At 34.4% G+C, this 14,086-nt stretch overlaps 1 long non-coding RNA gene across 1 annotated transcript; it reads right to left on the bottom strand.

The window, feature by feature from the left end:
* Nucleotides 1–2,677: 2,677 nt before the first annotated feature.
* On the bottom strand, nt 2,678–10,064 carry LOC140147761 (uncharacterized). Its single transcript, XR_011858401.1, has 3 exons — nt 9,979–10,064; nt 6,490–6,633; nt 2,678–2,827 (listed from the first exon to the last, which is right to left on the bottom strand). It is a non-coding gene; the product is annotated as an uncharacterized lncRNA (long non-coding RNA).
* Nucleotides 10,065–14,086: the final 4,022 nt, after the last annotated feature.

Below are 14,086 nucleotides of genomic sequence, written 5' to 3'. Positions count from 1 at the left end.
CTGAAGATAGCTATATGTTTAACTGCTTTCTACTGAAGATAGTGATATTAATCTGCTATTAATAGGGAAGGGTTTTATCCCTTAAGCTGAAATAATGAGGTGAAGTGAAAGAAATCACACTGGCTATTTTGGCCGTTTAAATTGCTCTGGTTGGCCTACAACATGATCTACAAACTCAATAAATGTGGCTGATTCCATTTATGTATTACAAATATGCCAAACAATAACCCAATTTTATATTAGGCCTATAGGCCTAAGATCATACACTATGGCTGTGATCAAACTTGTGAATAAGCGTGCTTGTTCAAATCGTGTTCGAATCAATGCAGGGAATTCGAAACCATAATTTAGACAAGTTTTTAAGTCTTGGTGTAAAAAATGTGGTGCCTCATGCAAAAGTGTAAAATGCAAAGTCAGAAGTGTACTGTAACGGCACTCCAGCCGGCAGCCCGCGGGGGCAACTACCGGCCGGTCCCCATACGATGTATCATGTGTGCATGCTCGCTCGACTACTCTCGCGTTAAACTCGGGTGCTGTGGTCTGAAATGACCCTGCAGTTCATTTTGCTTCGTAACTTTACTTATCCAGTCCTGCGTTTCAAGTTATGGTTGAAATAAAAACCCTTATTAAAGCTTATTTTTAATTTTCAGGTTTCAAAATCAAAAAAGGAGGCCACAATAGACCAGTTTGGTTGGCAATTTCGCGCGAAATTTTGTAATATTTTTCGGCGTGATTTGTGTGAGGAAAACTGTCGAGTCGATTTTATCTTTATTTGAACAAATCAAGCCAAATCATTAAGCACATATATAATTTTGTTTTCACTTTTCATGAATATGTTATTGGTTTTATCCAACTTCTGATGAAAATAAAAGGCTGTATTTTGTGACTATTGTCATTCAATTTCGGCAATGTTTACATCCGAAATGTCATTTCCTGGATGGTTACGCACCATGTAGCCAGTGGCAATAGAAGTTCATGTATACAATACACAATATGTACACAATAGGTACGAAGGGGTTATACAGTCTCCTACCCAGATGTACACTCCACCGCCGTACATCCTGTACGGACGTCAATTACAAAATTGACGCTACTTGCGTAACATTGCTGTGTTAAAGAGATTGTGACATGTACAATTATCCGGGATAACATGATTATCTCGGGATAATTATCCGAGATAATCTGATTATCCGGGATAACATGATTATCTCGGGATAATTATCCGAGATAATCTGATTATCCTGGATAACATGATTATCTCAGGATAATTATCCGAGATATCTGATTATCCGGGATAACATGATTATCTCGGGATAATTATCCCAAGATAATCTGATTATCCCGGGATAACCTGATTATCTCGGGATATGTATTCCGAGATAACCTGATTATCCCGGGATAACATGATTATCTCGGGATAATTATCCCGGGATAACATGATATCTCGGGATAATTATCCCGAGATAATCTGATTATCCCGGGATAACATGATTATCTCGGGATAAATATCCTGAGATAACCTGATTATCTCGGGATAATTTTCAAAAAAATATTTGTTACATGTCACCCATGAGGCTCCGTATAATTCGTTGGGTTCATCACATAATGATGTATCGTGAGGATAACTGGAAAGTGTATTTCTGAGAAAAATATGAGTTTGAAAAAATGCTGATTTGTAATAAGGTTGTGATCAGTCAAGTTAGCTCCATCGATAAGGCATTCGACTATGGTGCGAGAGGTTGCGGGTTCGAACTCTGGCGGTGCCTAGTATGCTCTTGTGGAAAAGTTGAGTTAGCTTGAAGTTCCCCTAGACAAGGAACTTACTGCTAATTTGTCTTGTTGTAACCCGTAAGAAACTTGGGGAGCTGATCCTGGTTGCGATGGCTATTTGTGGAATGTCTAGGGTGTGCGCTCTTGAAGCAGCAAAGTCCCTAAATTGTTGTTTAATGGTTTATGGAATGATGTGGGGCCGTAGTGGTCAGCGACAACCTGTAAAGTGTGCTGAGGCTTGTGGATCAACGTCTAGGCGTTGTGCCTGTGTGTAGCGTACTGTAAATCACTTTTTGTTGTGCTTTTGCACTAATTTCTAATTTACTGTATGAAAACTGTTCCTAAGTGTTCAAAGCACCTTCTTATACTAGTTTTACTTCATCTTTTAGCTTTTAAATGGGTAGTTATACGTCAGTAAGTGAAACGAAAAAAATACTGTAAACATAGGATAAAGTGTTTCACATAGTGGCGAATCGTACAATACTAGTACCCCGCTATGTGATGCACTTTTTCGTAAATAGGAAAAAAATGCATCACATTTTCTTAGAAACGTATCACATAGTGACGTATCGTGTGATGCCTTTTATCCTATTTATGAAAAGGTGCATCACATAGCGGGGTAATCATACGATACGCCACTATGTGGTGCATTGTTTTCAACATTCTTTACCATTTTCTTACCATACGCCAATTTAATTATATTTTTTAATTAAAATTAATTACTTAATTTTCAGCTTTGGGATTTGGTATAATTGAAGAGGGCGATATGTAAAACATATATACCCAACATTTCAAAAATTACCAAAAATCACGATACGTCACTTTGCGATTAACCCGACGAATTATACAGTATTTTTTTTCAACAGCTGAGGAAAGATAAAAAAAACTCAAACAAAATTGCTTACCTGATTGTCTACATTAATCAATGTAAGATCGGCTCCCTTAAAACCTGGGTACTCTCCCATCGATTTTGACGCCATCTCTGCCACGTCTACCTTTCCTACAAAAGCATGGCACTTGTCAACTTTGTATGCCTGAGGAGGAGGAAAGTCAATCACTGCAAACAAAATTTCACAAAACAACATTTTAGTAACTAACTTTCATAATCTATTTGATCATATCATTTCTTACAATCTATTACAAAATTAGTTTACAGTACATTTTGGTTCCCTTGGGGCAGTGGGTGCTCCAGTTTGCACAGTATTAAATCGCATCTGGTGTGTGTGCATGTGTACATGCAAAATAACTGCAACCAAATACTGATGTCACTGCCCTCAAGCAACCTAAATGCACTATAGCTAAATATGTATTGAGAATGGTTGCTTTATATGATTTGACAACATGGAAGGATATAGTTACATGTAAATTATGCCATAGTCAATTTTTGAGAAATAAAAAGAATGGAATTCTACAGATGTCAAGTACCGGTATTCAATAAATAGCCATACATATTAAGGGATCTAAAATGAGCGTTTATTGCGTTTCGACAGTATTTTTTTGTGGGACATGAGAGCACCTCAGACCTATCGAATTGCATTCTGAATACGAAGCATCTCTTTCTGATATCAAATAATTTTCATTTTTTGAAAATCACAATATAATACAAATTTTATGACAAATTATAAAAATATGATATTTTTCAAAATTTTGATATATAACAGTCCTCGAAGTAAATTATATAAATCTAATGATATATTCTTAAAGTGTATGTAGCAGGCAGGAAAAGCCGACGGTCAATTGAAAATTTTGACCTTTCATATTGAAGATATGGATTTTTTTCCCAAAAGACCTAATTTTGTGTTGGTGTTTTGGGAAAAAATCCATATCTTCAATACGAAAGGTCAAAATTTTCAATTGATCGGCTTTTCATCCCACCTACATACACTTTAAGTATAAATCATCAGATTTATAAAGTTTACTTCAAGTACTGTTAAATATCAAAAATATCATTTTTTAATGATTTGCCATAAAATGTGTATTAAATTGCGAATTTCAAAATATCAAAATTATTTGATATCAGAATGACATTCTTCGTATTCAGAATGCAATTCGATATGTCTGATATGCTCTTATGTCCCAAAATAAATACTGTCCAAACGTTCATACCCCAGCCCTTAACATTTTATAATATTAGTCACATGAATGCATGGTTAATGTATATAACATATTTCAATTCCGGTTTTAAAAGTTGCAAATCTTTTTAAAACTAGATTGTCTCAGCATCAGGGGATCCTAGGCTATCAAGTGCATCTGAGTGTCGAGGCTTATAGATGAATATAACTATCTTCAGTAGATAGCAGAATAATATAACTATCATCAGTAGATAGCAGATGAATATAGTTATCTTCAGTAGATAGCAGGTTAATATATAGCTATCTTCAGTAGATAGCAGTTCAATATAGCTATCTTCTGTAGATAGCAGATCAATATAGCTATCTTCTGTAGATAGCAGATCAATATAGCTATTTTCAGTAATATAGCTATCTTCTGTAGATAGTAGATCAATATAGCTATCTTCAGTAGATAGCAGATCAATATAGCTGTCGTCAGTAGATAGCAGATCAATATAATTATCGTCAGTAAATAGCAGATCCATATAGCTATCTTTTGAAGATGGCTATATTGATCTGCTATCTACAGAAGATAGCTATATATTAACCTGTTTTCTACTGAAGATTGTCGAGGCTTATTCCTCTCATTTTCCACTTGAGCCCTCTCAAACCCACTTCAGAGTTGCTTAGCAACAAGCCCAATTTTTTGGTCACTCAGCTGTCACATATTATTTAGTGGTGAACAGCCAATCTGGTCTACCGTGCTATTTCCCATAGTTGGTCCTGCGCAATATACTGGGGTATCCAAAAAGGTGGTTTTGTTACATTTTGATGTGCAGTATGAATTACAAAACATTGTCTCTTGAGTATTTCTTCACCTAGAAGGCTCATTAATGTCTTAAATTTAAGCTAATTTATTCTTTATTACTCATGTAAAGTGCTGTGTTCAAATCATCTTTTATTATTTTTTCATGACATTTTAAATGAAATGTGCTAAGGGTGGTTGAGGATTAGGAGGAGGAGGATTAGGAGGAGGGACTGTATAAAGTCTATGCAGAATCACACTTTTGCACTATATCATTTTTAATTTTGTTAATTTTTGTTAGCAAGCCTTTATGGAAATATCATTTTAAAGGGAAAATGTTGGAGCTAGATATTATTAAATTGATTTTATTATAACAAAACCCCTAGGGAGAGCAGCGGTTGTTCTCTCGCCTTGCACCACCGAGGTCCTGGGTTAAAGCCCCGGCGCGGCCCAAGAACTCATGTGCACTTGATCCATGCTCGCTCTCACAGGTTTTCTCCAGGATCTCCGAATTAAATTAAAAAAAACATAAATAAATAAAGAAACGCTTAATTAAACAAATCAAGAAACAAACAAAATAAATCATTAAATAATAAAAAAGCTTGAATGAAATAAGCAATTAAATTAACAAAAATATAAAAAACAAGTAAATATATATCAACATGTAAGCAAACATATAAATAATAATGCCTAAAAAAATTGTTTGATTGGCATAATATGAATGAAAAAAAAAATTAGGGTAGGTAGGTAGGTAGGTAGGGATTTTTTTATCATTTTTATTTTCAGTATATTCAAGGACATTCTTTGTGATAAAAAGTTACCAATTCAACTTTTAAAGCTGTAAATTGTGTTTGATAAAAGCCTTGGATCTGATTTTCTTCTTTTTAAATTAAATTCTTTATTTCCTTTTTATTTATTTATTTTTTTTTTGCAAAAAATAACTTTAGGGTAGGACGGGTTACACCAATCAAACAATTTTTTTTTAGGCCCAAAAAATAATAGGAAAATAAACACAATATTACAAAGATAAACAAGCAAACAAATAAATACAATCAACTAAATAAACAAGTAAACAAATATAATGATAATAAATGCTTATAAAGAATTAAGCATAAATATATTTATGTATACATGTAAATAAACAAACATATCAATAAATGGATAATAACAAATGTAAAAATAAACAAGTAAATAAGCAATCACATAAATAAACAAACACTTGAACAAATCAAGAAACAAACAAAATAAATCACTACCCAACAAACAAACATGAAAAAACTGACACAAAAAAGATAAAACAAACAAACATATAAACAAACAAATAACAAGTAAACATAGCTTATCAACTAAACAAACATGTAAATAGAAAATACAATAAATAAATAAATAAACACAGTTTTAACAAATCAGTAAATATATAAATAGATGCACAAACAAGTAGATAATAAACTAATAAGTAATAAGTAAATAATGAAAACAAGTAAATATATCAACATTTAAACAAACATATAAATAATAAACAAGCAAAAAAATATAAAGGAAATTAACTAAATAAACAAATGTGATAATATATTATGTTTACAATATATAATTGATAGGCAAGTAAATAATAGATTAACAAGTAAACAGGTAAACCAAAACATGTACATAAACAAATCAATAAAAAGATAAACAAAATAGTAGAAAATAGATCTAAACAAATTAAATAAACAATGAATAAATAAATAAATAAATAAATAAATAAATAAATAAACATTATAACATTAAAAAATAAATAAACAAAAAAGTAAAGGAGTAAATAAGATAACCATGAAAATTTTAAAACTTTCAACGGAAACTGAAGGCAAATAAATAAATATTTACCTGCTAATATTTTCGGCAAATGTTAACCTTCTCAGGCAGTAATGACTGGCTGACTGCCTTCTTCACACTTGGATGATTTTGGTGTTTCTAGAAGACAGTCGTAAATTCTCGTAAGATCCCGGCCCCCGTCTCTGTTGAGCTTGACTTAATAAGTAAATAAGTACCGTATTTATAATTAATAAACAAGAAAACAAATAAAAACAACCTCCATTCAGGTCATAGCCACTTGTCTACAGAGTAACAGAGGTGTAGCAAGTTGGTTGTGTAGTAGTGGGGGAGGGGGGCATTTTCCCCCAACTCAATATTTTTCCACTTTTTGCGGCATTTTGCGCAAAATTTTGTTGATTCCCCCCCCCCCCTGGAATTCACTTTGCCCCCTCCCCCCAAAAAATCCCTGGTTCCACCACTGTGCACATGATAAACTTGGTGTGCATCTCAAGCTTTCATTGCGTGGTTAAGATGATGTGCATATCACACACTTCTCAAGCAAGACCTGAATACACCAAATTGTTGTCCATACTGATAAATAATGGCAGCAAATCTACATCTGTGGCCACAACAGAGTTGTGTATCATTGGTGATCAGTGGCGGCACCAAGAATTTTTTTTTGGGGGGGGGGGAAGGGGAAGTGAATTTCAGGGGGGTAAAATCAACAAATTTTGTGCAAAATTACCGCTTAAAGTGGAAATTTTGAGTTTTTACTGCGCGCAACAGGGGGACAAGAGTTCTGATGCCCCCCATGCACCACCACCACTCCAAACAAACACAACAATAAATGGATAAATAAGAAATGTAAAAATAAACAAGTATAAACAATCACATAAATAAACAAACACTTAATCAAGAAACAAACAAAATAAATCACTAAATAATAAACAAACATGAAATAAACTGACACAAAAAGATACAAAAAAAACCCCAAGAAATAAACATATATAAAAACAAAAAACAAGTAAACATAGCTTAAAACAAATTAATAAACATGTAAATAAATTATTAAAAATAACTAAACAAACATGTAAATAAATAGCAAATATGTACACAAAATAAATATAAACAAACACAGTTTTTAACAAATAAATTTATAAATAGATACACAAACAAGTAAATAATAAACTAATAAGTAAAAAATGAATACAAGTAAATATCAACATGTAAACAAACACATAAATAATACACAAGTAAACAAATAATAAACAATTAAATAAATAATAAAAAATTAACACAATATTACAAAAAATAATCAAGCAAACAAATAAAATCAACTAAATAAACAAGTAAACAAATGCTTACACAGAATTAAGCATAAATATATATGTAAATAAATTTACAGATCAATAAATGGATAGATAAATAAATAAATAAAAAAAAAATCACATAAATAAACAAACACTTTAACAAATCAAGAAACAAACAAAATAAATCACTAAATAATAAACAAACTTGAAATAAACTGACACAAAAAAGATTTAAAAAAAACACCTAAACAGAAACATATATAAACAAACATAAACAAACAAACACAAACATATAAATAAACAATTAACAAGTAACAAGTAAACATAGCTTAACAAATTAATAAACATGTAAATAAATTATAAATTATAATTATAAATTATAAATTATAAATTATAAATTATAATAAACTAAACAAACATGTAAATAAATAGCAAATATAAAAAATAAATAAATAAAAGATAAAAATAAATAAAACATATTTAAACAAATCAGTAAACACATTTATAAATAGATGCAAACAAATAAATAATAAACTAATAAATAATAAACATGTAAACAAATAATAAAAAAATAAACACATTACAAAAAATAAACAAGCAAACAAATAAATGAAATTAACTAAATAAACAAGTAAACGATTATGATAATAAATGCTTACAAACAATAGATATTATATAAACATGTAAATAATTGATAGATAATAGATTAACAAGTAAACAGGTAAACATGCACATAAACAAATCAACAAATCAATAAAAAGATAAACAAAACAGTAGAAAATAGATAAACAAATTAAATAAACAATAAATAAACAACTTAAAAAAATAGTATAAATAGCAAGTTGGCTAGTAGGCCTATGGGGGGCATTTGACTCCTAAATATTTTCTTCCCCCACTTTTGAGACAAAGCCCCCAAATTACGTAAATGTCAACTTCTTGCGGCGATCTTCAGATTTTGATTACTTTTTAGCTCAAAACTGTCTCGGACAAAAATGTGACACGTAAAGAGCGTGGTGCTCTTGGCAAGTACAATTCGGTAAGCGATGTATTCCCTAACCCTAAGTTAACCCTAACCCAAATATTCATTCTTGATCCAATGGTTGGAAGACATCGCTTACCGTACAATTCAGCAATTGGCACGCCAATGAAGCATTTCAAGATTTACACAAGCACTGAAATAATATTATTCTCATACCTCCAGTTTCCGAGGTCTAGGCATATTTACTTTGTACTTCTATGTGGACCTGTTGTAGCCAGGTTATGCGGTTTAAGCACAGAGTACTACAGAGTACGTATCAACAGTCAAAGTCCCCATGTATTATATGATGTAAGTTCTCGCAGTCATGAGGGCCGATTGTTCGATCGTGCTGTGTCTAACAATCACGCTAGCGCTGCGTTGCGTACTTTTGCATTCATGACGGTACATGACGGTCGCATTTCATGGAACAATCGGCCCCGGGCAATCGGCCCTCATTATTGGGTGATGCGGAGACTTTGACTGGTGGTACGCTCTCTGTGGGTTTAAAAGTCGCAAACCTTTGACGAGCGCGACTACCGTGATGTTGCAAATTCTGAGCTAACAACGCGTACGGCGCACAGTTCATTCATAAATTTCCACTTGGCAACAGCAGATTACCTCAGCAGCCAATCAGAGACAAGTGCGTCCAACGCAGTAAATACGCGATGTGTACGGTACGGTACTTAAAATACGCGCTCGTCAAAGGTTTACTGAATTTGATACCCAATTTGCGATGCGTTGCTTTGCGATGCATTTTAATTTGGAAATGCGACGAGTTGTGTTGAGTTGCGGTAAAAAGTAATCAATATATCGGCATCGCAATGCAACGTATCCACAGAGTACTACAGAGCGCGTAGGCCTACCATCAGTCAAAGTCCGGCGCCTCATCCGATAATGGGATGAGGGCCGATTGTTCCATGAAATGCGACAGGCGAGACATTTTCATGGTCTATCGCGTAATCGCGAAAGCACGCAACGCTCTATCGCGTATACGCGAAGGCACGCAGCGCTGGCGTGATTGTTAGACACGGCACTATCGAACAATCGGCCCTCATGAATATGCGAGAACTTACACCATACAATACACGGGGACTTTGACTGGTGGTACTTTCTCTGTTTATCTCTTTCCTCTTAACGTATCGCAAATGCTGTGGTAGTATGAACGGACCTTTAGAAGGTTAGGCTTTATACCGGTACTAAAAAAAGTAGCCTTTAACTTTTAAGCTTACTTACCTGTACCCATATATTCATTCATCATTGTCTGTCTGGCATCATGCCATTGCTAATAATACAAGTCAACTTACAACTGTCATGACTGTAACAACAGTCATGACAGTCTGAGAAAAATATCATCATTGCCGCGACTCCCGGTAAGAACTTCACCACAATGCAAATAGCAAATTCACAGCACGATCTTGCAACTTTATGATTACAATCACGATTTAAAAGACTTCTAAATCGATATATCGACATACGACAGGCACTGCACTGACTGATCTGGTCAAAGGTTAAGCCAGCCAGGTCAACAATGCCGCCACGCCCACTTTTTTTAAAGAACCATGCTGATTGGTTCCGGCTTCTACGGTCAGCGTCACTCTCCTAGACTCTACTGCTAGCATTGGTAAAATATTGCAGTTGCACCGAACGATACTGTATTTTGCTGGCCTTGAAACATGCATGCCTGCGAACCTACATGTAGTAGAGTTATACGATAAACACAAAATTATTTTCCTTCAGAGATTCAAGACAAATAAAGATTCTGAAAACATATTAATAATGATAAATTTGGATAGTTTTTTCACCCAATACTACAAATTTGCGTTGAAATCGGAGCATTTTTAATTTTTGGCCCCTGTGTGGCCAAAAAAACTGACCACCGCCCAAAATTTGACCTTTTTGCTTATAACTCAAGAACGGTATGTTGCAGGTAGGTCAAACTATACTTTTCTGAATCCTTGCTTTGAGAGGAATAATTTGGTGTGCTTGTTAACCAGATTTGAGCAACTTTGAAATTTGACCCCTGTGTTGACCTTTAACCTTGAATATGGCCGGAGTGCCGGGAAATATTTTTTGTTAACATCTTGAATGTGTTATAGGACCATAAAAGGAAGCTAAAAAAGTTGGTTTGGTACAGTCCTGGGGGGGATGCACATTAAAGCCTGGTAGATACCCGACTATTGGGCGGCGCGGTCACTGGACTTTTGCGATTCGTCTTTCTTGCGCCATATGAGATATTGGTCATATATACATGTAGTCTGAGCTGAACGTAGTCTAGTAAATAATAAAATCAATTAGTCTCTGATACAAATTGTCAGATTTAAAAACAAATAGGTCATAACCGCCCCAAAACGACAAGGAATTATAGTTTACCCGATTATATCTTCTTTCATGTTGGGTTCATATATAAGTAAGCCATACTTACACCAGCTTCGGCACTAAACTCTAGTGGATTTATTAAATAAGAGCTTTCAAATGATACACGATACTCATGTTTTGATCAAAATATTGTGACCATGTGGCTTCACCCGCGGATAAAACTGATTATCCCCCGGATGCAGGAGACCTTGCATGGCGATGCAATTTCTCCCCTTTCCATTAAATAATCTCAACTATTAGATTTACCAGCCCCCGTATTGCAAAGGTGGCGTACTTGATATATACTTTTTTTTTTTTAAATGTTGGTGAAATATAGTGAACCTAATGTTTTGAGTTTTCCGAAATACAGGGTGTCCCAAAATTACCGGGCGAATGAATTTGAACGTAAGTCGAGAAATAGACATCCGAATCCAGAAATTTAAAAAGCAGCATGTGGCCCATCTTATTTTGCATCTCATACGTTAATTCTACTGAAATCGGTTGACTGATTGCGAAGAAATAAGCGATTACATAACACATGCGTCAATTCACTTCATTCCAAGTTTGAATGAAAGATCATTCAGCACAATGCGCAGTAGTGGTTAACACTGTCAATGGGATTCATTTTGTTCGGTGAAATCCTTTTCGGGGTTTTTAAACAATATGTTTATTGCAAAACATTTAATTAGGAAATTTGAAAACCTGCACGATATTGACAATGAAAACTTTTATGTAAGATGATGCTCGGTACTTCGTTAATGTTGATAAAAATGTTGTATAAAGAATTATTGCATAAAAATCCAGTTGGCTTAAAATATTCTCACACACATTAATGTTTTTGTAATATTTCCAAGAAATTGTAATGCAAAGTTTAAATCTTTTAAAACTTCAACATTAATGTTGCATGGTATAAACAATTACACGTAAAGCTGTAAGCACTTGATCATTGTCATTCTTGGCTCAAATGTTCTTTGGAAAGTTAAAATAGCGAGCAATCGTTCCCCATTGTGTTTATTTGTTCTTGTGCAGGATGCGTATCCCCATTACCTACTTTACTTATAATTATACTGGGGAAACGATTAAGCATCAATAATGATCTCCTGCACATGCGTACTTGCGTATTACTTGTGTGTGTGTATTGTATACCATGACTGCTATAACATTAGACCCAGCTTTAACCACCGTTTATCAGTGGGAGCTGGTAGCCTAATGGATAAGGCGTCCGTCTAGAGATCGGAAGGTCGTGGGTTCGATTCCCATGCCGGCACATTCCCTTGCTTTTTTCAAGTTGGGTTGTGTGCCGGTCGGGATTTGTGTTTATTTGTTGTCATGTTTAATTGTAACACTTTGGGTTGGTTAAACTGTTCATTCTTTCTTATTTAATATATTCAGTTTCCTCTTGTAGCGAGCAATCGTTCCCCATTGTGTTTATTTGTTCTTGTGCAGGATGCGTATCCCCATTACCTACTTTACTTATAACTATACTGGGGAAACGATTAAGCATCAATAATGATCTCCTGCACATGCGTACTTGCGTATTACTTGTGTGTGTGTATTGTATACCATGACTGCTATAACATTAGACCCAGCTTTAACCACCGTTTATCAGTGGGAGCTGGTAGCCTAATGGATAAGGCGTCCGTCTAGAGATCGGAAGGTCGTGGGTTCGATTCCCATGCCGGCACATTCCCTTGCTTTTTTTTTTCAAGTTGGGTTGTGTGCCGGTCGGGATTTGTGTTTATTTGTTGTCATGTTTAATTGTAACACTTTGGGTTGGTTAAACTGTTCATTCTTTCTTATGTTATGCACAATAAAATGAACTATGCGATACATTTTAATTTTTTTGATTCTGATGTTTATTTCTTGACTTACGTTCAATTTTATTCACTCGGTAATTTTTTCTGGGACACCCTGTATGGGAAGAAAAGTCGATAACCTTCTCGAAGGACGACCTGTTAGCTCTAATTTTGAGAGTGTCAAATTCGGACAAATTACAAAACTGTATCATTTCTTGGAAAAAATGAAACGTCGATAACAATCTTAATATGCGCCCGTTCACTTCAATTTTGGTGAATCTTAGTGAACCTAATGTTTTGAGTTTGCCGAATCTGTTACTGTAATTTGGGACGAAAAGTCGATAACCTTCTCGAAGAACGACCTGTTAGCTCTAATTTTGAGAGTGTCAAATTCGGACAAATTACAAAACTTGATATAGCACAAAATATTTCAAACCATACATAATTATGTTATTACATGCGCTCCCATGTATATAACGATATCTGTATTTAAAATGTCAAATGCTCCAACTAATTTAATACCAATTACTTGTATAAATCGATACTTGTATTATTAATTAGTTAGGTGAAAAAGTTCACTTTGGTGACCACTCTCTGGCTAGTAAGGTTTGACGATTGATTCTATGGACCATTTAGAAAAAAAAATAGCCACCATGTCCCTCGCGAAAATCCCGGCATTTTTCGCTAGAGGCCAAAATCCAAAATGGCCGCCACCACCATTTTGAAAATTTAAGTTTTGAACCAGAGCACCTATAATCATGCACAAAGACACTTTTTCGGATATGTCGAGTACAAGGATTCCGATTCTGACATTAGTTTGACATTACGGCATCATTTTCACCCAGAAATCCAAGATGGTGGCCGGCACCATCTTGAAAAATTTAGTTTTGAACAAGAGGACCTTAAATCGTGTACAAAGACACTTTTATGGATAAGTCGACCACAAGGATTTCAAATTTGACATTACTTTGACATAACGAACTCATATTTACCCAGAAATCCAAGATGGTGGCCGCCGGCGCCATTTTGGAAAAAAATAAGTTTTGAACTAGATTACCTAAAATCGTGTACAAAGACACTTTTTCCGGTAAGTCGACCCCAAGAGATCCGAATCTGACATTAATTTGACGTTACAAAATAATTTTTGCCCAGAAATCCAAGATGGCCCCCATTTGGTAGAGCGTAAATGT

The sequence above is a fragment of the Amphiura filiformis genome, chromosome 3, assembly GCF_039555335.1.
Source record: "Amphiura filiformis chromosome 3, Afil_fr2py, whole genome shotgun sequence".
Classification (NCBI taxonomy): domain Eukaryota; kingdom Metazoa; phylum Echinodermata; class Ophiuroidea; order Amphilepidida; family Amphiuridae; genus Amphiura; species Amphiura filiformis.
Note: the sequence above shows the minus strand (reverse complement) of the source record. Positions and strands in the feature narration are given on the sequence as shown.